Source organism: Giraffa tippelskirchi, chromosome X (genome assembly GCF_054371585.1).
Source record: "Giraffa tippelskirchi isolate mGirTip1 chromosome X, T2T-mGirTip1v1.2.pri, whole genome shotgun sequence".
Lineage (NCBI taxonomy): Eukaryota > Metazoa > Chordata > Mammalia > Artiodactyla > Giraffidae > Giraffa > Giraffa tippelskirchi.
The window spans coordinates 37,209,554-37,236,293 of record NC_137289.1 but is presented as its reverse complement, the minus strand read 5'-3'; the positions used below and the strand labels follow the sequence as shown (position 1 = coordinate 37,236,293).

The 26,740-nt window shown below is 45.8% G+C and overlaps 2 long non-coding RNA genes across 2 annotated transcripts in view; one reads left to right on the top strand and one right to left on the bottom strand.

The window, feature by feature from the left end:
* LOC145536423 (uncharacterized) overlaps positions 1-12,385 on the bottom strand; it is a 111,442-nt gene extending 99,057 nt beyond the window's left edge. Inside the window, exons 1-6 of the long non-coding RNA XR_014075838.1 lie at positions 12,156-12,385; positions 8,631-8,746; positions 6,707-6,822; positions 4,784-4,899; positions 2,861-2,976; positions 938-1,053 (exon numbers count right to left, since the gene is read on the bottom strand). This is a non-coding gene — a long non-coding RNA (uncharacterized LOC145536423). The remainder of the gene's footprint in view (positions 1-937; positions 1,054-2,860; positions 2,977-4,783; positions 4,900-6,706; positions 6,823-8,630; positions 8,747-12,155) is intronic.
* An 82-nt stretch (positions 12,386-12,467) lies between these two features.
* LOC145536424 (uncharacterized) overlaps positions 12,468-26,740 on the top strand; it is a 234,811-nt gene continuing 220,538 nt past the window's right edge. Inside the window, exons 1-3 of the long non-coding RNA XR_014075839.1 lie at positions 12,468-12,621; positions 12,706-12,799; positions 23,740-23,849. This is a non-coding gene — a long non-coding RNA (uncharacterized LOC145536424). The remainder of the gene's footprint in view (positions 12,622-12,705; positions 12,800-23,739; positions 23,850-26,740) is intronic.

Here is a 26,740-nt window from a genome sequence, read left to right as displayed (position 1 = left end):
AAGAGGACACGGGTCTTTCCCCAACATTCCAGTGGAGCCAACCCAGCGGGCAGAGTTTGGAAGGTGTTTTTGGCTACCATGGGCCTTTCTGAACACGCAAAGGGCGGAGGGAGGCGCCCAGCCTCAGAGGGTGGCTGGCATTTCTGAAGCAACACTGCCAGCAAGCGGAACCACTTTGAGCAAGGCGTGCAGGCCCTTCCTGCGGATCCTGCTGGGGGAAGGCCTGTGAAGAGAGGCCCTGGGGAGTGAGGGTTTCGAGCACTCAGAAGATCCTGGGCGAACCTGACCGCCTGGCACCTCACCAGAGCCGGTGTGGGAGCAACAGGTAGTGCTGTTTGGGGCCGGGCTCGCCCACCAAGGAGCCCCTGGCTGTCAAGCCCTCGGGGGCGTGCTGTCGGTGGCAGCCATGCTCAGGAACAAGGCGCTGAAGCTCCCGCCGCCGGCCACCTGGCCCATCCTGCAGGAAGGCTACTTTGGTAGGTTTAGAAGGACTCAGGTTGCTGAACTAACCATGCCTTTGCTCAGTCTCAGCATTAAGGACGGACCTCCATGGAACCAGTATAAACTGCACTAAAATACTTCAGAAAATCATCTTTCTGACCTGCAAAGGAGGAAAACACAAAGTACACCTGGGAGTTCGCTTCCACACCCATCAGATGTGTGACATCGGCTCCAGGAAAATAATGGCCCTTGCCGGGCTTGAGTTTAAATGGAATTCGGGCACCTTTGAACTTGCAAATGGTTGGTAGTTGAAGCAAAAAGGGAAAACGTTTCTGATCATTACGATGATACAACTATGGCGACGAAGTATGTCTGAACACGCTACTAACCAGACAGTAACCCGAGAAGTTCAGTGAGAGACCTGCCCTGAGAGAGGTGCCTACTGTTCAGAAGCGGGTAACGGAACCAAAGCACAACTGAGGGCTGTGTTACGTACCTATGAGACGTCTGAAATCAGTGTCTGCTCTTCGTCTGTGCCTCAACGCTGGCTCCACACCAAGGCAACATATGAGCCGTTGATCACTCTGTTTCATTATTTTAGCAAACCGCGACCTGAAAAGGAAAGAAAATACCGTTGAATACCTTTGCCACAGATGCAGATGAATATCCTTCAGGAAGAATTCGGCTTGAAAACGATAAGTAACCAACGAAAACAAAAAACACACCAGTCACCACAAAGTCCCATTTGGAGAAAACAAACCAAAACACCCGATCAAACCACACTACCTACCCCTAGGAGAAGTCAGCATAAATGTCTAGATGGTCTGGACCTTATACTGCAAACCCACTGTGATGTAACTCACCGTAACCATTTAGACTCAGTGTTGTGGACTGAGGCTGCGGTCTAACATACCGATGCCCTTTTCTGCTCACCTACACTACCGGCCCTGAGGTTTCCGAAAAGAATAACCTGTTAGCCCTGCATGCACAGATACACAAACGTTCTCCCGCTCAGCACTTAATTGATTCCCATAAGGGATGAGTGTCCTGGCAGAAGGGACACATGACATAAGTCTAGGGTTTGTTCAGCACACTCAGTCACCTAGCTAGAAACAAGTTACCAAAGTGGACGGAGCCACTTAAGTAAGAGTGCTCTGTGGGGACCAATGTCTACACCTATTGCAAAAGGACCCATTATGACAGGAGCACACACTACGATGCACGGCTAGAACCTGGATGTATTCCACGTGGCAAGGGTTTTCAACCAAACCCTAATTCGTGAATCATCCAGGTAATTCTGATCCTAACCCTCATCAGTAACAACAAAGTGACAGAATCCATCACTTCCCGGTCTCCCCAGGAGGCAGCGGCCAGGCCACTCGCCTCAGAGTCCCAGAGACTGCTGTGGACGTGGACCCAGAGTTGGACGGCTCCTCTGGATGCCCTTTTCCCTATGGTCTTCCAGCCCAGGAGAGCCCCCGAAAGAGGACACAGGTCTTTCCCCAACATTCCAGTGGAGCCAACCCAGCTGGCAGAGTTTGGAAGGTGTTTTTGGCTACCATGGGCCTTTCTGAACACGCAAAGGGCGGAGGGAGGCGCCCAGCTCCAGAGGGTGGCTGGCATTTCTGGAGCAACACTGCCAGCAAGCGGAACCATTTTGAGCAAGGCGTGCAGGCCCTTCCTGCGGATCCTGCTGGGGGAAGGCCTGTGAAGAGAGGCCCTGGGGAGTGAGGGTTTCGAGCACTCAGAAGATCCTGGGCGAACCTGACTGCCTGGCACCTCACCAGAGCCGGTGTGGGAGCAACAGGTAGTGCTGTTTGGGGCCGGGCTCGCCCACCAAGGAGCCCCTGGCTGTCAAGCCCTCGGGGGCGTGCTGTCGGTGGCGGCCATGTTCAGGAACAAGGCGCTGAAGCTCCTGCCGCCGGCCACCTGGCCCATCCTGCAGGAAGGCTACTTCGGTAGGTTTAGAAGGACTCAGGTTGCTGAACTAACCATGCCTTTGCTCAGTCTCAGCATTAAGGACGGACCTCCATGGAACCAGTATAAACTGCACTAAAATACTTCAGAAAATCATCTTTCTGACCTGCAAAGGAGGAAAACACAAAGTACACCTGGGAGTTCGCTTCCACACCCATCAGATGTGTGACATCGGCTCCAGGAAAATAATGGCCCTTGCCGGGCTTGAGTTTAAATGGAATTCGGGCACCTTTGAACTTGCAAATGGTTGGTAGTTGAAGCAAACAGGGAAAACGTTTCTGATCATTACGATGATACAACTATGCCGACCAAGTATGCCTGAACACGCTACTAACCAGACAGTAACCCGGGAAGTTCAGTGAGAGACCTGCCCTGAGAGAGGTGCCTACTGTTCAGAAGCGGGTAACGGAACCAAAGCACAACTGAGGGCTGTGTTACGTACCTATGAGACGTCTGAAATCAGTGTCTGCTCTTCGTCTGTGCCTCAACGCTGGCTCCACACCAAGGCAACATATGAGCCGTTGATCACTCTCTTTCATTATTTTAGCAAACCGCGACCTGAAGAGGAAAGAAAATACCATTGAATACCTTTGCCACAGATGCAGATCAATATCCTTCAGGAAGAATTCGGCTTGAAAACGATAAGTAACCAACGAAAACAAAAAACACACCAGTCACCACAAAGTCCCATTAAGAGAAAACAAACCAAAACACCCGATCAAACCACACTACCTACCCCTAGGAGAAGTCAGCATAAATGTCTAGATGGTCTGGACCTTATACTGCAAACCTACTGTGATGTAACTCACTGTAACCATTTAGACTCAGTGTTGTGGACTGAGGCTGCGGTCTAACATACCGATGCCCTTTTCTGCTCACCTACACTACCGGCCCTGAGGTTTCCGAAAAGAATAACCTGTTAGCCCTGCATGCACAGATACACAAACGTTCTCCCGCTCAGCACTTAATTGATTCCCATGAGGGATGAGTGTCCTGGCAGAAGGGACACATGACATAAGTCTAGGGTTTGTTCAGCACACTCAGTCACCTAGCTAGAAACAAGTTACCAAAGTGGACGGAGCCACTTAAGTAAGAGTGCTCTGTGGGGACCAATGTCTACACCTATTGCAAAAGGACCCATTATGACAGGAGCACACACTACGATGCACGGCTAGAACCTGGATGTATTCCACGTGGCAAGGGTTTTCAACCAAACCCTAATTCGTGAATCATCCAGGTAATTCTGATCCTAACCCTCATCAGTAACAACAAAGTGACAGAATCCATCACTTCCCGGTCTCCCCAGGAGGCAGCGGCCAGGCCACTCGCCTCAGAGTCCCAGAGACTGCTGTGGACGTGGACCCAGAGTTGGACGGCTCCTCTGGATGCCCTTTTCCCTATGGTCTTCCAGCCCAGGAGAGCCCCCGAAAGAGGACACGGGTCTTTCCCCAACATTCCAGTGGAGCCAACCCAGCTGGCAGAGTTTGGAAGGTGTTTTTGGCTATCATGGGCCTTTCTGAACACGCAAAGGGCGGAGGGAGGCGCCCAGCTCCAGAGGGTGGCTGGCATTTCTGGAGCAACACTGCCAGCAAGCGGAACCATTTTGAGCAAGGCGTGCAGGCCCTTCCTGCGGATCCTGCTGGGGGAAGGCCTGTGAAGAGAGGCCCTGGGGAGTGAGGGTTTCGAGCACTCAGAAGATCCTGGGCGAACCTGACTGCCTGGCACCTCACCAGAGCCGGTGTGGGAGCAACAGGTAGTGCTGTTTGGGGCCGGGCTCGCCCACCAAGGAGCCCCTGGCTGTCAAGCCCTCGGGGGTGTGCTGTCGGTGGCGGCCATGCTCAGGAACAAGGCGCTGAAGCTCCTGCCGCCGGCCACCTGGCCCATCCTGCAGGAAGGCTACTTCGGTAGGTTTAGAAGGACTCTGGTTGCTGAACTAACCATGCCTTTGCTCAGTCTCAGCATTAAGGACGGACCTCCATGGAACCAGTATAAACTGCACTAAAATACTTCAGAAAATCATCTTTCTGACCTGCAAAGGAGGAAAACACAAAGTACACCTGGGAGTTCGCTTCCACACCCATCAGATGTGTGACATCGGCTCCAGGAAAATAATGGCCCTTGCCGGGCTTGAGTTTAAATGGAATTCGGGCACCTTTGAACTTGCAAAGGGTTGGTAGTTGAAGCAAACAGGGAAAACGTTTCTGATCATTACGATGATACAACTATGGCGACGAAGTATGTCTGAACACGCTACTAACCAGACAGTAACCCGAGAAGTTCAGTGAGAGACCTGCCCTGAGAGAGGTGCCTACTGTTCAGAAGCGGGTAACGGAACCAAAGCACAACTGAGGGCTGTGTTACGTACCTATGAGACGTCTGAAATCAGTGTCTGCTCTTCGTCTGTGCCTCAACGCTGGCTCCACACCAAGGCAACATATGAGCCGTTGATCACTCTGTTTCATTATTTTAGCAAACCGCGACCTGAAAAGGAAAGAAAATACCGTTGAATACCTTTGCCACAGATGCAGATCAATATCCTTCAGGAAGAATTCGGCTTGAAAACGATAAGTAACCAACGAAAAGAAAAAACACACCAGTCACCACAAAGTCCCATTTGGAGAAAACAAACCAAAACACCCGATCAAACCACACTACCTACCCCTAGGAGAAGTCAGCATAAATGTCTAGATGGTCTGGACCTTATACTGCAAACCCACTGTGATGTAACTCACTGTAACCATTTAGACTCAGTGTTGTGGACTGAGGCTGCGGTCTAACATACCGATGCCCTTTTCTGCTCACCTACACTACCGGCCCTGAGGTTTCCGAAAAGAATAACCTGTTAGCCCTGCATGCACAGATACACAAACGTTCTCCCACTCAGCACTTAATTGATTCCCATGAGGGATGAGTGTCCTGGCAGAAGGGACACATGACATAAGTCTAGGGTTTGTTCAGCACACTCAGTCACCTAGCTAGAAACAAGTTACCAAAGTGGACGGAGCCACTTAAGTAAGAGTGCTCTGTGGGGACCAATGTCTACACCTATTGCAAAAGGACCCATTATGACAGGAGCACACACTACGATGCACGGCTAGAACCTGGATGTAGTCCACGTGGCAAGGGTTTTCAACCAAACCCTAATTCGTGAATCATCCAGGTAATTCTGATCCTAACCCTCATCAGTAACAACAAAGTGACAGAATCCATCACTTCCCAGTCTCCCCAGGAGGCAGCGGCGAGGCCACTCGCCTCAGAGTCCCAGAGACTGCTGTGGACGTGGACCCAGAGTTGGACGGCTCCTCTGGATGCCCTTCTCCCTATGGTCTTCCAGCCCAGGAGAGCCCCCGAAAGAGGACACAGGTCTTTCCCCAACATTCCAGTGGAGCCAACCCAGCTGGCAGAGTTTGGAAGGTGTTTTTGGCTACCATGGGCCTTTCTGAACACGCAAAGGGCGGAGGGAGGCGCCCAGCTCCAGAGGGTGGCTGGCATTTCTGGAGCAACACTGCCAGCAAGCGGAACCATTTTGAGCAAGGCGTGCAGGCCCTTCCTGCGGATCCTGCTGGGGGAAGGCCTGTGAAGAGAGGCCCTGGGGAGTGAGGGTTTCGAGCACTCAGAAGATCCTGGGCGAACCTGACTGCCTGGCACCTCACCAGAGCCGGTGTGGGAGCAACAGGTAGTGCTGTTTGGGGCCGGGCTCGCCCACCAAGGAGCCCCTGGCTGTCAAGCCCTCGGGGGCGTGCTGTCGGTGGCGGCCATGTTCAGGAACAAGGCGCTGAAGCTCCTGCCGCCGGCCACCTGGCCCATCCTGCAGGAAGGCTACTTCGGTAGGTTTAGAAGGACTCAGGTTGCTGAACTAACCATGCCTTTGCTCAGTCTCAGCATTAAGGACGGACCTCCATGGAACCAGTATAAACTGCACTAAAATACTTCAGAAAATCATCTTTCTGACCTGCAAAGGAGGAAAACACAAAGTACACCTGGGAGTTCGCTTCCACACCCATCAGATGTGTGACATCGGCTCCAGGAAAATAATGGCCCTTGCCGGGCTTGAGTTTAAATGGAATTCGGGCACCTTTGAACTTGCAAATGGTTGGTAGTTGAAGCAAACAGGGAAAACGTTTCTGATCATTACGATGATACAACTATGCCGACCAAGTATGCCTGAACACGCTACTAACCAGACAGTAACCCGGGAAGTTCAGTGAGAGACCTGCCCTGAGAGAGGTGCCTACTGTTCAGAAGCGGGTAACGGAACCAAAGCACAACTGAGGGCTGTGTTACGTACCTATGAGACGTCTGAAATCAGTGTCTGCTCTTCGTCTGTGCCTCAACGCTGGCTCCACACCAAGGCAACATATGAGCCGTTGATCACTCTCTTTCATTATTTTAGCAAACCGCGACCTGAAGAGGAAAGAAAATACCGTTGAATACCTTTGCCACAGATGCAGATCAATATCCTTCAGGAAGAATTCGGCTTGAAAACGATAAGTAACCAACGAAAACAAAAAACACACCAGTCACCACAAAGTCCCATTAAGAGAAAACAAACCAAAACACCCGATCAAACCACACTACCTACCCCTAGGAGAAGTCAGCATAAATGTCTAGATGGTCTGGACCTTATACTGCAAACCTACTGTGATGTAACTCACTGTAACCATTTAGACTCAGTGTTGTGGACTGAGGCTGCGGTCTAACATACCGATGCCCTTTTCTGCTCACCTACACTACCAGCCCTGAGGTTTCCGAAAAGAATAACCTGTTAGCCCTGCATGCACAGATACACAAACGTTCTCCCGCTCAGCACTTAATTGATTCCCATGAGGGATGAGTGTCCTGGCAGAAGGGACACATGACATAAGTCTAGGGTTTGTTCAGCACACTCAGTCACCTAGCTAGAAACAAGTTACCAAAGTGGACGGAGCCACTTAAGTAAGAGTGCTCTGTGGGGACCAATGTCTACACCTATTGCAAAAGGACCCATTATGACAGGAGCACACACTACGATGCACGGCTAGAACCTGGATGTAGTCCACGTGGCAAGGGTTTTCAACCAAACCCTAATTCGTGAATCATCCAGGTAATTCTGATCCTAACCCTCATCAGTAACAACAAAGTGACAGAATCCATCACTTCCCAGTCTCCCCAGGAGGCAGCGGCCAGGCCACTCGCCTCAGAGTCCCAGAGACTGCTGTGGACGTGGACCCAGAGTTGGACGGCTCCTCTGGATGCCCTTTTCCCTATGGTCTTCCAGCCCAGGAGAGCCCCTGAAAGAGGACACGGGTCTTTCCCCAACATTCCAGTGGAGCCAACCCAGCTGGCAGAGTTTGGAAGGTGTTTTTGGCTACCATGGGCCTTTTTGAACACGCAAAGGGCGGAGGGAGGCGCCCAGCTCCAGAGGGTGGCTGGCATTTCTGGAGCAACACTGCCAGTAAGCGGAACCATTTTGAGCAAGGCGTGCAGGCCCTTCCTGCGGATCCTGCTGCGGGAAGGCCTGTGAAGAGAGGCCCTGGGGAGTGAGGGTTTCGAGCACTCAGAAGATCCTGGGCGAACCTGACTGCCTGGCACCTCACCAGAGCCGGTGTGGGAGCAACAGGTAGTGCTGTTTGGGGCCGGGATCGCCCACCAAGGAGCCCCTGGCTGTCAAGCCCTCGGGGGCGTGCTGTCGTTGGTGGCCATGTTCAGGAACAAGGCGCTGAAGCTCCTGCCGCCGGCCACCTGGCCCATCCTGCAGGAAGGCTACTTTGGTAGGTTTAGAAGGACTCAGTTTGCTGAACTAACCCTGCCTTTGCTGAGTCTCAGCATTAAGGAAGCACCTCCACGGCACCAGTATACACTCATTTAAATCAGTTCAGAAACTAGTATTTGCAGAAATCAAAGGAATAAAATACCAAGTACACCTGGGATTTCTATTCCATACCTATCAGAGGTGGGAAAATGGATCAAGTAAAATAGTGGCCTTTTCTGGGAATTGAGTTTAAACTGAGCTCAGTGGTGTTGGAACTTACAAATAGGTTGATGTTTCCATCTCCCAGGCAGATCTCTTCTGATCATCACGATGAACAACTATAGAAATAGAGTATACGTGAACACGCTAGTACCAGACACTGACCGAAGCAATTTCTTTGAGAGACCTCCCTTGAGAGAAAAGCCTAGTGCACAGCAGCAGGTAGCAGAATCAAAGCACAACTGAGGGCTGTATTACCTACCTGTCAAAAGTGTGAAACCAGTGTCTGGTCTTCGTCTGTCCTTGCATTCCCAGTCCACAAGAAGGCAATATATGAGCTGTTGATCACGCCCTTTGATTTTCTTACCAAACTACGAGCTGCAATGGAAAGAAAATACTGTTAAATACCTTTGCCTCAATGCAAATTACTTTCCCTCGGTAGAATTCAGCATGAAAAACATGAGAACCAAGAGAAAACACACATCATTCTTTTTCTAGTTCCATTAAAAACAAAAAAATCCAGCCAGTTACTACCTATTCTTAAAAGAAATAAGCCTAAACACACAGATGGTCTGGAGTTTGTACTGCAAACCATCTGTGATGTAACCCACTGTGACCATTTAGTCACATCATACAGTAATTTGCTGGGACTTAAGCTTGTGGTTTAACACAATGATGAGCCCTTTATGCTTACCAAACTACTGGCCCTGAGGTTCCTGAAATAAATAACCTGTTAGCCCTGCATCCACAGATATACAAACGTTGTCCCACATGCAACTTTTTGATGATCGTGAGGGATGAGTGTCCTGGCACAAGGGAGAAATGACAGTCTGGGGTTTGTTCAGCACTCTCAGTGACCTAGCTAGAAAGAAGTTACAAAACTCGATGGAGCCACTTAAGTAAGAATGCTGTGTAGGGACCAGTCTTTATACCTATTCCATAAGGATCCATATTACAGGAACACAGACTTTGTATGTGTGGCTAGAACCTGGATTTATTCCAAGTAGCATAGGTCTTCAACCAGCCACTACTTATGTAAATCATCAAGGTTAATTCTGGCCCTAACCCTGACCAGTAATAACAAAATGACAGAATACATCACATCCCAGTCACCAGGAAATGGGAATCAGGCCATGTGGACTCAGAATCTCTTAGAGTGCTATGGACATGGACCAAGAGATGGATGGCTTCCTTTGCTTTTCCTTATCTGTACATTCTTACTGCAGAGCAGAAGCCCCCAAAGGAGACATCTCTTCCCACAACACTCCAGTGGATGGCTTGGAAGACTCTTGGCCCCCATGGGCCTTTTTTCACCTGCAAAGGGTGGAGGGAGAGGCCAGGCTCCAGAGTGTGGATAGCATTTCTGGGGCAAGAGTGCCATCAAGTGGAAAGTTTTTGAGCCTGGCCTCCTAGTCCTTTAGTCAATCTTACAGGAAATCAGTCCTGAATATTCATTGGAAGGACTGATGCTGAAGCTGAAACTCCAATACTTTGGCCACCTGATGCGAAGAACTGACTCATTGGAAAAGACCCTGATGCTGAGAAATATGAAGGCAGGAGGAGGAGGGGACGACAGAGGATGCGATGGTTGGATGGCATCACCAGCTTGATGGACATGAGTTTGGGCAGTCTCTAGGAGTTGGTGATGGACAGGGAGGCCTGGTGTGCTACAGTTTATAGGGTTTTAAAGAGCGACTGAGCGACTAAACTGAACTGAACTCCTGGTCCAGCCTCTAGATCCTGCTGGGGAAGGCCTGTGAGGGGAAGAAGGGAAGGTTTGGAGCACACAGAGGATTCTGGAGAACCTGGCCACGGTGAACCCCTCTAGAGCAAGTGTGGAAGGGACAGGCAGTGGTGTTGAGTGCGGGCTCGCCCACCGAGGATACCAAGGCTGCAGGCCTTCAGAGGAGGCGTGGCCTAGGCAGCTGCTATTTTCAAGGAGTTGAAGCTACTGGCCCAGGGCCTCTGGCCAGGGGATCCTCCCTCGTCCTGCAGGAGCAAGGTCTGCCAGTGTAGTCCCTGGGGTCTCAGGGCTACCCGGGATCCAGGATCCAGTGACCCAGTGGAGGCGCAGTGCCTCGCCACCATGCACAAAGCTGAAATGGGAAGAGGTGGCCACCCTGTTAGGGGTGAACATCCTGCAGACAGGATGTGGAATTTTGCCTGATGAAGGCTTGGTCCCAGACCCAGACAAATGCACGTGCACTTTATGTCCGGCTTGGAGTTGAGTTTTTGTTTACTTTTGCTACTGCCAAAGAGAGTCTGGGTCCCATGCCTCACAGGATTCTGTGAGGCCCTTCCTGTACCATATGACACAGGGTATCCAGACCCACTAGCGGTGGGAAGAAACTGGCCCCGGAGTGGTACGCTGAGTTGGGTGTCACCATCCACACCCAGCAAGGGGATCCAGGTCCATGTTCTACCTGTATTACCTGACATTCCCTCACCTCTAGAATTGTCTCAAGTGGCCCCAAAACCTTTTCACCCATGAAATGCTTATCAGTTCAGTTCAGTTTAGTCACTCAGTCATGTCCGACTCTTTGCCACCCCATGAATCGCAGCACACCAGGCCTCCCTGTCCATCACCAACTCCCGGAGTTTACCCAAACCCATGTCCATCGAGTCGGTGATGCCATCCAACCATCTCATCCTCTGTCGTCCCCTTCTCCTCCTGTCCCCAATCCTTCCCAGCATCAGGGTCTTTTCCAATGAGTCAACTCTTCGCATGAAGTGGCCAAAGTATTGGAGTTTCAGCTTCAGTATCAGTCCTTCCAATGAACAACCAGGACTGATCTCCTTTAGGATGGACTGGTTGGATCTTCTTGCAGTCTAAAGGACTCTCAAGAGTCTTCTCCAACACCACAGTTCAAAAGCATCAATTCTTCGGCGCTCAGCTTTCTTCACCGTCCAACTCTCACATCCATACATGACTACTGGAAAAACCATAGCCTTGACTAGACGGACCTTTGTTGGCAAAGTAATGTCTCTGCTTTTAAATATGCTATCTAGGTTGGTCATAACCTTCCTTCCAGTGAAATGCTTATAATCCCACTGTAAACAGTGTACAGTCCTTTACATGAAAATCCCTGACCCTTTTATTTCGATTGCCCTCCTTCCCTGGTGGCTCAGTTAGTAAAGAATCTGCCTGCGATGCGGGAGACCTGGGTTCCATCCCTGGGTTGGGAAGATCCCCTGGAGGAAGGCACGGCAACCCACTGCCATATTCTTGCGTGTAGGATCCCATGGACAGAGGAGCCTGGCGGGCACAGTCCATGGGGTTGCAAAGAGTAGGACACGACTGAGCGACTAAGCACATCACATTCTTCCACGTGGTTCAATGCATACGTGAGAATGGAGCTACAATTTTTTTTTTTAGGTCAAAGACTTATGAAAGGAAGTAACATTCCTTCTCTAGGGATGCATTCCGAGATGCTCAGTCCCGGTGGGCAGCACATCAATCTCACCCGATGAAGGGGTCTCCCGGGCGGCCACGTAAGTGAGGAGGAAGGGAGAAGCAGCTGGCGAGCCTCCCACACTCCTCCGGCCCACCCCGCCCTCTGCCCACAGGGAACCGCTTCCAGGCCCACCGACCGGGAGGCCCGAGGGGCTCTACTTGGACCCTCTCCCTACTGGCGCGAGGGCACAGAACACACACGGCAGTACAATCCCGGTGCCCACGCTCACCCAGCCCAGCCTAAACGCCAGACCACGGCCCGGCCCACGCGGCGCCCCCCTGCCCGTCTCCGCCTCCCCCAGGCCGGCCGGGCTGCAGCCAACACTGGCCTACCTTGCACGCAGGGTACAGGCTGCTCAGACGTTAGAGGATGGGGAGGGTCCCTGGAACCAGAAAGGCTGCCGGTCCCGGCCCCGCGTCGCCCCGCGTTGCCCCAGGGAAAAGACACAAAGGAGGCTGAAGGGACCAAGGTGGCTGAGGCCACGCTCCGGCGGGAAAGACCCGGTCCCCTATGAGCTTCGCGCTGGAGGCGGTGAGGTTCGACTGCGACCCCGCTCACCTCTGCCGTAAAGCGTCGCCCGCGTTACCCCGCGAATACGACCCCATCCCCCCCCCCGTCGTGAGCGTCTCCTCGGAGACGCAATAGAGGTAGAGTGCTGAGGTGGAAGGGGTTGTTCCTCGCCCCGCGTCGAGGGCGTCTCCTTGGAGACGCACTGGAGGCGGGGCGCTGACGAGGGAGGTGTTGGGAATTCGGTTCCCCGCTGTTGGCCCCGCCCAAGGGAGGGCTGAGACAGCCTAGGTTGGTCCCAGGAGTGAGGGTGTGAGAGGTGAGATTGGGAAGGTGACAGGAAACCTCAGGAGAGCCCACTTGTCTCCCTTGTAGGGTCCATGCCGCCAGCGACGAAAGTGAAGGAATGGTAAAAACGGAAATTTTACCATTCGACAGTCGCAAAACTATTTAGAGGAAAAAAGTTTAAGTAAGTAAAATATCAAGTGATGTTACAAGTTTGAATCCTTCATATGCTTGAGGTTATTATTACTTGAATTATCCCTCCTCAGATGAGAGGCAGAGTCCCAAGAGGAGACGCTCCTTGTACCAGGTCACCTCCTGCTCTTTGTCAAGGGCCTGTTAGGGTGCCACCACCTCTTAAACGCCTTTTCTGGGGGTTACCTCAGGTGGTGTCCACACCGCCTTGGTGCGGGGGATGTTATGTGTCTGAGAGTCGCAGCGACAAACAAGTTATTCGTGCCTGACGGGTGCCTTGACTAATTTTTCCTGTGGAGGAAAGTTACATTCTCCTCTAGCGAAATAACTTTCAAATAAAGGAGACATGAGCTTCCCCGGTGGCTCAGCGGTATAGAATTCGCCTGCAGTGCAGGAGATGAGGGTTCCATCCCTGAGTTGGGAAGATCCCCTGGAGAAGAAATGCCAACCCACTCCAGCCTTCTTGTCTGAAGAATCCCATGGACAGAGGAGCCTGGCGGGCTACAGTCCATGGTGTCGCACAGAGTCTGACATGACTGAAGCGACTTAGGCAAGGCAGAGGAAACACATGTAGCACAGATAAGAAAAGGAAGGTAACAGGTAATGCCTCCACTCAGAGATGACAGATATTAAATCGGGGCTTGTGTCCACCTGGTACCTTGTTCCTTACAGAGGGGTTAGTGGAGCTTAGAAAGCGGGAGATTGATGCAAATAAAGATTAGAAACAATGGTCTCTTGGAGCTTGAGTAACCTGCAGCATTTTTGTGGCCAAAACGATCAAGGCTGTGAAGATGTTTTTATTAACTGGTTATTTCCATCGACAAATGTAATTCAAGCTTGATTATTCTTTAAGGAAAAACATCTTCACAAATGTAGAAATTTTCAAGGGAGAACTGAAGTCACCCCTACCCAGATCTATTCCCCAGGGTAACCACCCTTCAAAGAAACACTTGAAGTAAACCTGTGGGCTCTGCACCCACTGCAGGGCAGCACAACTGGCCTGCTGCCTACCCCTAATGCCTCAGGATTTCCTGTCTCCATTCTGCTCCCCACAAAGGACCTGCACAGGCTCAGGGCCCCCAAGACCACCTGCTGTCTGGCTAGTTCTAATCTTAGCTCATGATCTCACTCTTGGCCCCTTTACTCTCCCATTCCCTGTTTTTTGGGCAGAGGTGGTGGGAATTTCCAGGGCAGAAAGAAGAAGGACAATGAGGACCCTGAGGTGCTTAGTTCTGCCCAGGCAGCTGCCTCCTTGTGTTTCAGGTCAACAAAGGAAATTTCACAAAACCCAGCCACTTTCAACTCCTAAAGAGTGAAGGGAGGGTTTCATGCCCTGCTACAACTTACCCACCTTGTTGAGGGTGGAAAGGGAAGGGAGTGTCCACCTCCTCTCCAGGTGGAATTACCTGACCAGCCACTGGGCTCTGAATCTCAGCTGCCCCTCTGGATTCCTCCATGAGCTTCTTTTCCTTCACTCTAGGTAGAAGTGGCTGTTTCTCCACACGGAGATCCAAGACAAATTCTTTTTTTCTGCATCCCTTCCCTGCATGAACACAGATTAAATAACTACTCACTGTGCCTGGAAATCGAGGTCCAAAGAGGCTACGTGGCTTTGCCACCTGGTTCACACACGGGGGGCTTTCATGGTGCAGATCCATTGCTCTCTCCATGCAAATGGCCACTGAGCGCAAAAGAAGATATTCAACATCAATAATCATTCAAGAAATCAACATGAAAATCCCAAGAGATACCACTTCACATCTACCAGGGCAGCTCTAATTTTTTTTCAGGCTTCTTTCATGTTATTTTTTTTAATTAATTAATTTATTTTAATTGGAGGCTAATTACTTTACAATATTGTAGTGGTTTTTTACCAAATATCGACATGAATCAGCCACGGGCGCACATGTGTTCCCCAATCCAGAACCCCCCTCCTACCTCCCTTCCCATCTCATCCCACAGGGTCATCCCAGTGCACCAGCCCTGAGCACCCTGTCTCATGCATCTAACCTGGACCAGTGATCCACTTCACATATGATAATATACATGTTTCAACACTACCCTCTCAAATCATCCCACCCCCGCCTTCTCCCACAGAGTCCAAAAGACTGTTCTTTACATCTGTGTCTCTTTTGCTGTCTCGCATAGGGGGTCATTATCACCATCTTTCTAAACTCCATATATATGCGTTAGTATACTGTATTGGTGTTTTTCTTTCTAACTTACTTCACTCTGTATAATAGGCTCCAGTTTCATCCACCTCATTAGAACTGATTCAAATGCATTCTTTTTAATGACTGAGTAATATTCCATTGTGTATATGTACCACAGCTTCCTTATCCATTCGTCTGCCGATGCACATCTATGTTGCTTCCATGTCCTAGCTATTGTAAACAGTGCTGCAATGAACATTGGGGGTACATGTGTCTCTTTCAATTCTGGTTTCCTCAGTGTGTATGCCCAGCAGTGGGATTGCTGGGTCGTATGGGAGTTCTATTCCCAGTTTTTTAAGGAATCTCTACACTGTTCTCCATAGTGGCTGTACTAGTTTGTATTCCCACCAACAGTGTAAGAGAGTTCCTTTTCTCTTCACCCTCTCCAGCATTTATTGCTCGTAGACTTTTTGATAGCAGCCATTCTGACTGGCCTGAGATGGTACCTCATTGTGGTTTTGATTTGCATTTCTCTAATAATGAGTGATGTTGAGCATCTTTTCATGTGTTTGTTAGCCATCTGTATGTCTTCTTTGGAGAAATGTCTGTTTAGTTCTTTGGCCCATTTTTTGATTCAGTCGTTTATTTTTCTGAAATTGAGCTGCTGGAGCTGCTTGAGTATTTTTTAGATTAATTCTTTGCAGTTGCTTCATTTGCTATTATTTTCTCCCATTCTGAAAGCTGTCTTTTCATTTTGCTTATAGTTTCCTTCATTGTGCAAAAGCTTTTAAGTTTAATTAGGTCCCATTTGTTTATTTTTGCTTTTATTTCCATTACTCTGGGAGGTGGGTCATAGAGGATCCTGCTCTGGTTTATGTCAGAGAGTGTTTTGCCTATGTTTTCCTCTAGGAGTTTTATAGTTTCTGGTCTTACGTTTAGATCTTTAATCCATTTTGAGTTTATTTTTGTGTATGGTGTTCGAAAGTGTTCTAGTTTCATTCTTTTACAAGAGGTTGACCAGTTTACCCAGCACCACTTGTTAAAGAGATTATCTTTTCTCCATTGTATATTCTCGCCTCCTTTGTTGAAGATAAGGTGTCTATAAGTGTGTGGATTTATCTCTGGGCTTTCTATTTTGTTCCATTGATCTATATTTCTGTCTTTGTGCCAGTACCATACTTTCTTGATGACTGTGGCTTTATAGTAGTGCCTGAAGTCAGGCAGGTTGATTCCTCCAGTTCCATTCTTCTTTCTCAAGATTGCTTTGGCTATTCAAGGTTTTTTGTATTTCCATACAAATTGTGAAATTATTTGTTCTAGTTCTGTGAAAAATACCATTGGTAGCTTGATAGGGATTGCATTGAATCTATAGATTGCTTTGGGTAGTATACTCATTTTCACTATATTGATTCTTCCGATCCATGAACATGGTATATTTCTCCACCTATTTGTGTCATCTTTGATTTCTTTCACCAGTGTTTTATGGTTTTCTATATATAAGTCTTTTGTTTCTTTAGGTAGATTTATTCCTAAGTATATTATTCTTTTTGTTGTAATGGTGAATGGAATTGTTTCCTTAATTTCTATTTCTGTTTTCTCATTGTTAATGTATAGGAATGCAAGGGATTTCTGTGTGTTAATTTTATATCCAGGGCAGCTCTAATTTTAAAGATGAAAATAAGAAGTGAACTAAGGATATGCAGAAATTGAAATCCTCATACACTGCCGTTTGAGAATGCAAAATGGTGGGGACACTATAGAAAGTAGTTTGGCACTTCCACCAAAATTTCAACCTAGAGTGACCACGTGAACAGCAATTTCACTCCTAGATATATATCCCAGAGAATTTAAAACAAACATTCAAACAGAAACTTGTACATGAATGTTTATGGCAGCATTATTCACAAAGCCAAAATGGAAACAACCCACATGTCCACTGACTGTTGAAGTTTTATGCAAAATGTGCCCTATACCCCTACCATGGATTTTTATTTGGCTATAATATGAAATGAAGTAGTGATACATACTGAAATATGAATGAATCTTGAAAACACTATGATAGATGAAAAAAGCTAGATACCAAAGAACACATTTTGTGCCGGAGTCCAGCTCCAGCGGGTCCAGAGTTCCCTCAGGAAGGACGGCGTCGGCGATACGAATGAGAAGACACAGTGAGTCTCAGCGTTTCCAAGTGTCTCTCCACTTTATTGTTTTAAGACAGCTTTTATATTTTTAGTGGTATATAGAAACAGATGTAAAGTATAGAATCATACCAATTCAGCTTAAGGGACATACCGATTCAGCTTAAGGGACATACCAACTTGGCTCAAGGAACATACCAACTTAGCTTAAGGGACATACCAACTTAGCTTAATGGGTATATCTTAATGGGCCTATCAAGTTAGCTCAATGGGCCAGCAGTTTCGACCCTCATCGAAGGCATTTGCATGTCTTTAGTTACAAAAAGTCTCATTTTGTTTACATCATCTTCTGGCCTGGTGGCCTGCTAACACCTTGTGACTCTCCATTGATAAAGGTTGATCAATCAGAACACTTTTGTATAGGGCACATCAGGAAAGAATTCATCAACAGGAAGTTTTAAGGTAAAACCTGTTTTTGGTAATTTACTCTATGCCTTGAGCTTAACAGAAAAGAATGTAGTTCCATAAATTCAAAGAACAGCAAGCTGAAATTCAGCTCTAAGTAAGAATCATCAGTTAAATCAACAATTGTCTTATTATTTGTATTAAAGCTAAACTTCTATTTATATAAATCCCTAACTATTATGCTTTCATTATATAGGCTAAATATGTTAAGAGTAAAAACACAGTGAGTAAATATAGATTAAGGAACAGTTTCATAAAGCAATATTTTTTGTATTTCCTAACAAGCCTTTTTACCTGTGAAGGGTTTTGTGCCCATAGGGGCTTTCTGTGCAGAGGCTCTCAATGCTGTTTTATTACTAGGGAGCAGTTATGCACATTACCTCCAAAGGCACAGGTACTTTTATTAAACAAACTAATATGTTAGCAAAAGGAATTTAGATCAGCATACTCTATATCCCAGATAATTTTATTTAGGGTGCTACCGTTCAGGGGCCTTGTTGATTTGAGGTTTCAGAATGATTTATTTTAGACGGGAATCAGGAAAGGCCTTTTGCCTAAGTCATAGAAAATAAGAAGAGATTTATTATAGTAAACATCAGAAAGACAGATATCCTTAAAGTGAGCGCTGAGGCAGCCTTCCGAGAATCCCTGAGGCCTGAGAAGCCTTGCTCAAATCAGTCCTTTTTCTCATGACCCTGTCATGAGTGGGACTCTCGTGAGCTGGCTCCCGGCAATTTTGTAAGATCTCATTCACTTAAAATATCCAGAACAGACACATCTACAGAGATTAAAAAATCAGCTTGTGGTTTTCAGGGGTTTGTGAGGGGACTGTTGGGAAGAAAAAATTTTCCCTACCATCTTAGACTCAACTGGCTTGAGGCCTGAAAATTAGTTAACAGTAAATTAATAGGAGAAAGGTTTATTAACCATGTAGGAACTTTCATATGAAGAGGTTCCCTAAAGGGCTAGAGATAAGGGTTTATATACCAACTTTTCAAAGGGCTTGGTGGATTAGATCTTCAAAGGATGGAAGCATCTGATGAGGCTTATTTATACAATCTTGAAATGTTCCCTGGTGGCTCAGTCGGTAAAGACTCAACCTGCAATGCAAGAGACCTGAGTCTGATCCCTGAGACCTGAGTCGGGAAGATCCCCTGGAGAAGGAGATGGAAACACACTCCAGATTCTTGCCTGGAGAATCCCATGGGTAGAGGAGCATGGCAGGCTACAGTCCATGGGATCACAAAGAGTCAGACAGGACTTAGCAACTAAACCACTAAACCAATGTCCAAGTTCAGGCCTTCCTAATTAGAGACACACATCCCCACCCCCCACTCCCACCTCCTGGCAATGTGGGTGGGGTTGTAGCAGCTGTCTCTTACAAAATTCAGCTTTAGTCAGATAAGGCAAGTTCAGAAATGACTTATTTCTGCCTCTCTTGAGGGCTTCCTGATAGCTCAGTTGGTAAAGAATCCGAATGCAATGAAGGAAACCCCGGTTCAATTCCTGGGTTGGGAAGATCTGCTGGAGAAGGGATAGTCTACCCATGCCAGTATTCTTGGGCTTCCCTTGTGGCTCAGCTGGTAAAGAATCTGGCTGCAATGCAGGAGACCTGGGTTAAATCCCTGGGTTGGAAAAGGGAAAGGCTACCCATTCCATTCTGGCCTGGAGGATTCCATGGACTGCATAGTCCATGGGGTCACAAAGAGTGAGACACCACTGAGCAACTTTCACTTCACTTCACTGCCTCTCTTGTAGCTCAGATGTTTTCGATTTGAACTTAACCTTTGTACCATTCAGGTGGGTTATCAGTCCCATCAGGAGAATAAGCAGTCATTGATAATAAGTATAGACTTTCGTTGGGGGATGTTGAAAATGTCCTATAATTTATTGTGGTCATAGATCCACAATTTTCTGAAAATACTAAAAATCAGTAACCAGTACATTTTAATGTGAATTATATGGTATGTGAGTTCAGTTCAGTTCAGTTGCTCAGTCGTGTTCGACTCTTTGTGGCCTCATGAATCACAGCATGCCAGGCCTCCCTGTCCATCACCAACTCCCAGAGTCTACCCAAACCCATTTCCATCGAGTTGGTGATGCCATCCAACCATCTCATCCTCTGTCGTCCCCTTCTCCTCCTGTCCCCAATCTTTCCCAGCATTAGGGTCTTTTCCAATGAGTCAACTCTTCGCATGAGGTGGCCAAAGTATTGGAGTTTCAGCTTCAATATCAGTCCTTCCAATGAACAACCAGGATGGATCTCCTTTAGGATGGACTGGTTGGATCTTCTTGCAGTCGAAGGGACTCTCAAGAGTCTTCTCTAACACCACAGTTCAAAAGCATCAATTTTTCGGCGCTCAGCTTTCTTCACCGTCCAACTCTCACATCCATACATGACTACTGGAAAAACCTTAGCCTTGACTAGATGGAACTTTGTTGGCAAAGTAATGTCTCTGCTTCTAAATATGCTATCTAGGTTGGTTGTAACCTTCCTTCCAAGGAGTAAGCGCCTTTTAATTTCATGGCTGCAATCACCATCTGCAGTGATTTTGGAGCCCAAAAAAATAAAGTCTGACATTGTTTCCACTGTTTTCATCTATTTCCCATGAAGTGATGGGACCAGATGCCATGATCTTAGTTTTCTGAATGTTGAGCTTTAAGCCAACTTCTTCACTCTCCTCTTTCACTTTATCAAGAGGCTCTTTAGTTCTTCTTCACCTTCTGCCATAAGGGTGGTGTCATCTGCATATCTGAGGTTATTGATATTTCTCCTGGCAATCTTGATTCCAGCTTGTGTTTCTTCCAGCCCAGCGTTTCTCATGATGTACTCTGCATATAAGTTAAATAAGCAAGGGGACAATGTACAGCCTTGACGTACTCCTTTTCCTATTTGGAACCAGTCTGTTGTTCCATGTCCAGTTCTAACTGTTGCTTCCTGACCTGCATACAGGTTTCTCAAGAGACAGATCAAATGGTCTGGTATTCCCATCTCTTTCAGAATTTTCCACAGTTTATTGTGATCCACACAGTCAAAGGCTTTGACATAGTCAATAAAGCAGAGGTAGGTGTTTTTCTGGAACTCTCTTGCTTTTTCGATGATCCAGCAGATGGCAATTTGATCTCTGGTTCCTCTGCCTTTTCTAAAACCAACTTGAACATCTGGAAGTTCATGGTTCACGTATTGCTGAAGCCTGGCTTGGAGAATTTTGAGCATTACTTTACTAGCATGTGAGATGAGTGCAATTGTGCGGTAGTTTGAGCATTCTTTGGCATTGCCTTTCTTTGAGATTGGAATGAAAACTGACCTTTTCCAGTCCTGTGGCCACTGCTGAGTTTTCCAGATTTGCTGACATATTGAGTGCAGCACTTTCACAGCATCATCTATCATCATCTACCATCATCACACATCATGGTATGTGAAGAGCATATTAAAAATTTAAATAGTAAACCAATGCATACATTTAATAAAATTTCAGTGAAAAATCGATGGGAAATTTTTTAATGTGGGTGAATTAAGGTTAGAATACTACAACCCACTGATCAACCTTTATGTCAAAGTGTGGGATACAATGTGGGTGTTCAGATATGATACCATAGCGGTACGAAGCATCATCTAAGATGTTCTTGCTAAAGAAACTGAGCCTGAATTTAACCAAGTTCATAGATCGCACTACAGAATGTTCTGTTTCTAATGGAACCTGTTCAGGGCAAAGTGAAATTGAAAGTGAAGTCGCTCAGTCGTGTGCGACTCTTTGCGACCCCGTGGACTGTAGCCTACCAGGCTCCTCTGTCCATGGGATTCTCCAGGCAAGAATACTGGAGTGGGTTGCCATTTCCTTCTCCAGGGGATCTTCCTGACCCAGGGATCGAACCCGGGTCCCCCGCATTGGAGGCAGACGCTTTTAACCTCGGAGCCACCAGAGAAGCCTGTTGTTCAGGACAGGATGCATATAAATACAGAATGTGAGTCATTCTATGGGACAAATAATCCAGTCTTTTCATCAAAAGAATAGCAAAAAAAAAAAAAAAAAAAAAAAAAACAGGAGCAGGGGCTGTTATTGGTGAAAAGAGGACTAAGTCCTATTACAGTTAATGCTATGTAAGTTACCTGTTCAGATCCTAAGAACAAATCAAATTTAAGAGAGATATTTAGGTCAAATAGCTATATTGGACATGGATGGTTTCATGTGGCATCAGGGAATAATTGTAATTTTTCTTAGATGTAGTAATAGTATTTTGATTATATATTTTAAAGTCCTATTTGTTATAATTTATGTTACAGTAGAGTATGTAGAGGAAGGGCTTCCCTCGTAACTTAGTAAAGAATCTGCCTGCAATTCAGGAAACCCTGGTTCGATTCCTGGGTCGGGAACATCCCCTGGAAATGGAAACCCACTCCAGTATTCTTGTCTAGAGAATCCCATGGACAGAGGAGACTGGCAGGCTACAGTCCATGGGGTCACAAGAGTCAAACACAACTTAGTGACTAAGTCACCACCACATGTGGAGGAAATAAGTTCTTTAGGTTTAGACATGGTATCATAAAATACTGGGAATATGCTTTGGAATATGCTAGAAAAAAAAACTTGACAAAATATTGATTGTTAAAACTGCTTGACTGACATATAGAATTCTTATTATATTGTTGTATAGGCTTTGTTTGAAATGATTCATGATAAAGAGCTAAAACTATCCAAAAGCAACTATGCAAACAAAACTGATAAGTCTTCGTGTTTTGAGTATGCTATTGAGTAATATGGGTGAAAATACCAACCTGAAAGAGTTGATTCTGGTTGCATTACCAAGATGTAGTTGGTTGTATCTCTAGTTAGGACTGGAAACAGGTGATTTTGAAATAGCGTAGAATTATTCAACTGCTTCATTATAGTGTAGAGTATCTATTTCTAATGATCCCTGTGTGAGAATGTAAATATGGAGAAGTTCTGGAGGATACATACTGTACATTTAACAGGGTCAGCTCTGAGAATGGCATGAACTTTTAGGGCTGGTGGCCAAAGGTAACCTTCATCATTTGCTGAGAACCTACTATGGGCCAGCTACTCTTCCTCATGCTGGAAATACAGACACAAAAGAGACATAAATCCCTGCTCATATGGGGCTCACATTCTAATGGAGGAGACTGAAAAGTAAGCTCAATGAGATTCAGGTATATCCTGATAGATAATGATACCTGCTGTCACCACAAAAAAGCAGAGAAGGGGAATTGGGCATGGGGAGGGGGAGGGGGAGGGACTTGCACTTGCAGGTAGGTTGCCTGGCCAGGGCCTCCCTGAGAAGGAGACATAAAGGCCTGAGGAAGTGACCAGGTGATATGGCGATGTCCCTGTGGAAATCTGGGGCATCATCCTGTGAGGATCATATCCTGTGTGCCACTTATGAAGTTATGCTGTTAAATCATTTAGATACTTATGAATACAAATAGTCATTTACCCTCCAGTTTTGAAGCAAGAGGAGCTGTGATGTATTCTGTCAGTTTGTTATTGGTCAGGGTTAGGGCCTGAATTACCTTGATGATTCACATATTAGGGTTTGGTTGAAGACCTTTGCCACTTTAAATGAATCCAGGTTCTAGCTATGCATACAAAGTGTGTACTCCTATAATACGGATCTTTTGGAACAGGTGTAGAGATTGGTCTCTACAGAGCATCTTACTTAAGTGACTTCTTCCAGTTTTGTAACTTGTTTCTAGCTACGTGACTGAGAGTGCTGCACAAACCCCAGTCATTTGTCCCTTGTGCCAGGACACTCATCCCTCATGGGAATCAATAAGTTATAAGCAGGAGAACGTTTGTGTATCTGTCAATGCAGGACTAACAGGTTATTTATTTCAGGAACCTCAGGGCCAATAGTTTAGGTAAGCAGAAAGGTTCATCAGTATGTTTGACCACAAACCTCAGTCCCAGAAAATTACTCTGTGGAATGACTAAATGGTCACAATGGGTTTGTAGTATAAAGTCCAGACTATCTGTACATTTAGGCTTATTTCTCCTAAGGGTAGGTAGTTTCCGGCTGGATTTTTTTTTTTAATGGAACTAGAAAACTGGTGTGTTTTTGTTTTGTTTCTTATGTTTTTATTGCTGAATTCCTACTGAGGGAAATTAATTTGTATCTGTTGCAAAGGTATTCAACAATATTTTCTTTCCTTTCAGGTGAGTTAAGAAAATCAAAGGGCTTGATCAACAGCTCATACATTGCCTTGGTTTGGACCCAGGGTGCAAGCACAGACGAAGAGCAGATACTGACTTCACACTTCTGATAGGTATGTAATACAGGCCTCAGTTGTGCTTTTATCCTGTTTCCCCCTTCTGTACAGTAGGCTCCTCTCAAGGTAGGTCTCTCACCAAATTTCCTTGGTTAGTGTCTGGTTAGTAGTGTGTTCATGTATATGCTCAGTCACTTCAGTCGTGTCCGACTCTTTGTGACTCCATGGACTGTAGCCCACCAGGCTCCTCTGTCCATGGGATTCTCCAGGCAAGAATACTGGAGTGGGTTGCCATTTCCTTCTCCAGGGGTGTTCATGTATACTTAGTTGCTATAGTTGTTCATTGTAATGATCAGAAGAGTTCTACCTGTGTGATTCAAATATCAGCCTGTTTGTAAGTTCCAACACCCCTGAACTCAGTTTCAACTCAAAGCCCAGAAAAGGCCACTATTTTACTGTAGCCAATCTCACACATCTGATAGGTATGGAAGAGGACTCCCAGGTGTACCTTTTGTTGTATTCTCATGCTTTTTCCAAAGATGACTTTCTGAAGTGTTTTAATCCAGTTTATACTGGTTCCATGGTGGTGCATTCTTAATGCTTAGACTGAACAAAGGCAGGATTATTTCAGTAACCTGAGACCTTTTAAAGCTATCAAAATAACCTGATAGTTTCACAAATCCTAGAGCTAGTAAGAAATTTGAGGTTAAACTGTTTGTTCCCTGGGTTGCTGAAGAAAGGACCTGTCATTCTGAGGACCTGTCATGCTGAAGAAAGGACCTGTTGGAATCTCTGAAGGATGATGTGAAATTTCCCATGTGAAATGTACTTTGCTGTAGGGCCTCCTAGTTAAGAAGCCTTGTTTATACATTATTGAAATCTCTATTAGGAAGGATACAGCAGAATCTAATTTGTTGTTTCCTTACAGGAAGAAAACTAGAATTATCAAATGCCTGTTCTGTATTATTCTTCTGGTTTATAGCATAGGGCATGCTCAGTATTATTGAAAGAGGAATAGGTTATTATTTATGATGTACTGCTTGTGATTCTAATAGTAATACACACACAAGTGATTTAAAAAGTTATACTAGTTTAATGGGAGAGTCATAAGGGACTGTTTTCCAGTAGTTGTACTGGCCTATCGCCTCTTATGGACCATATCATTGGCACACTCCCCTGTTGATGTGGGTGAGGGTGAGCATTCAGCAGGCTTTGACTTCACATGCTGTATCCTAGCCTTCTATGACATCTATGTTCTGTGAATCAGCAGTTGGGGCAGGGAGAGATGAGGGGAGGAGAGAAAAGGTGGTTAGCTTCATAAGCCCCTTATGACCTCATCAAACTGTGACCTCAGATTTTGAAAAATTCCTTTTACTTCTCCAGGTTTCGATATCTTCACCTAATTTATGAGTAAGTAAATGAAAAATTCCTATGTTTTGTGGTCAAATTTATTTTTGAGAAGCTGATGAATACTATGGAAATTAATTTTTAAAAATGTGTATCTGTACATATGTATACAATTAGCAGCTACTTTAGGAAGTTTAAGGACCTATGGCCCTCTCCTAAGAGCACTTGAACTGAGGGAGGTCACTGTCTTTTCCAGTTTCACACATCTGTCATTTTAGTGCCTTCCATAATTCGAGTCATATCTGACCCATGCCTGGAACTCTCCAATAATTTCTCACTGAAGTTAGAATGAAAATATTTACCAAGCATGGCCAGCAATGAACAAGATTTGGCTACTCTTTGCCATGATTACTTAACCTCTTTCCTCCTTGGTTACTTTGCCCTGGACACACAGGTTTGTTCCTTTTGGGCTTTATTAGTAGAGTATAATTGACAGAAGATAAAGTGTCCTGTTTGAACTGTACAATTTGATAACTATTGACATGTTTCACCTGAGATGTGACTACCACCCTAAGAATAATAAACACACCCATTACACCCCAAAAACTTTTTGCTTCCCTTGGTATAAATGTAAAGAAAACTAAATTTTCCTACAGAGAGGTTCTCTAGTTCTTTGTTTCATGCTGAACTAGGGATACTTTATTATTATGAAAATTACATATGTTGGGAAAAAACTTGATCCTGGTTTATTTGAATATGTCTGAGAAATTTTTTTCTTATGTTTTTGATACTTTACACCCCAGATAAAATATTACTCAAGTAAAATCTTTTGTAGGATTCTCATAGTAATGAGTGTTAGGATATATTCTCCTAGCAATGCTTTCATTTTAGGCATTTTGAATGTTAATCCTAGTAAATTTGGAGTCCCTGGCATATTTCTACCCATAACAAATCTTGAAAGAAATTTTATAGAATTTTGTATTCATAAAAGTTGAAAAATACTTAATCATTTAAAAATGGTAAAAATGTGCTTAAAATATATTTATGGATACTTGTTTATGGTCCTCAACAAGGCTAAAGTTGAATTCAATAAGTTGGCTAAGGAAAGATTATGTGGTAGCTTATGATTTGTGTGTGGGATAGGCCAATTTCTCTTTAATGGCAATAGGCATAAAATGATCATCTACAAAACAGTCCATTTTATGTTATGTATTGTAGGAAAGTAAAAAATTTTTTTTTCAACCTTCTTAGGGTCCCTGGCTAGGTCTGAAAATGAAACTGATAAAGATAGATGGACAGGAGAAAAGCATACAGATTTATTTGGCAGAATGTTTATGTGAGATGAGAGTCTTCATAAGAAAATGAAGACCTGAGGAAATGGTTAGATTTGTGTAGTTTATGCTGGGTGTGAGAAAGAATGGAAAATCATGGAGGAATGTGATAGGTTAAGGAAAATGAGGTAACTCTAGTAAATGGGGGTCATTTTATCAAGGCCTCTTTGTTTGGATTCTTCTTGGTGTCCCTTCTAATTGAGATAAAGATGCTCCTTTCCTCCAGGTATGGGCTTCCCTGGTGGCTCAGATGGTAAAGAATCCACCTGC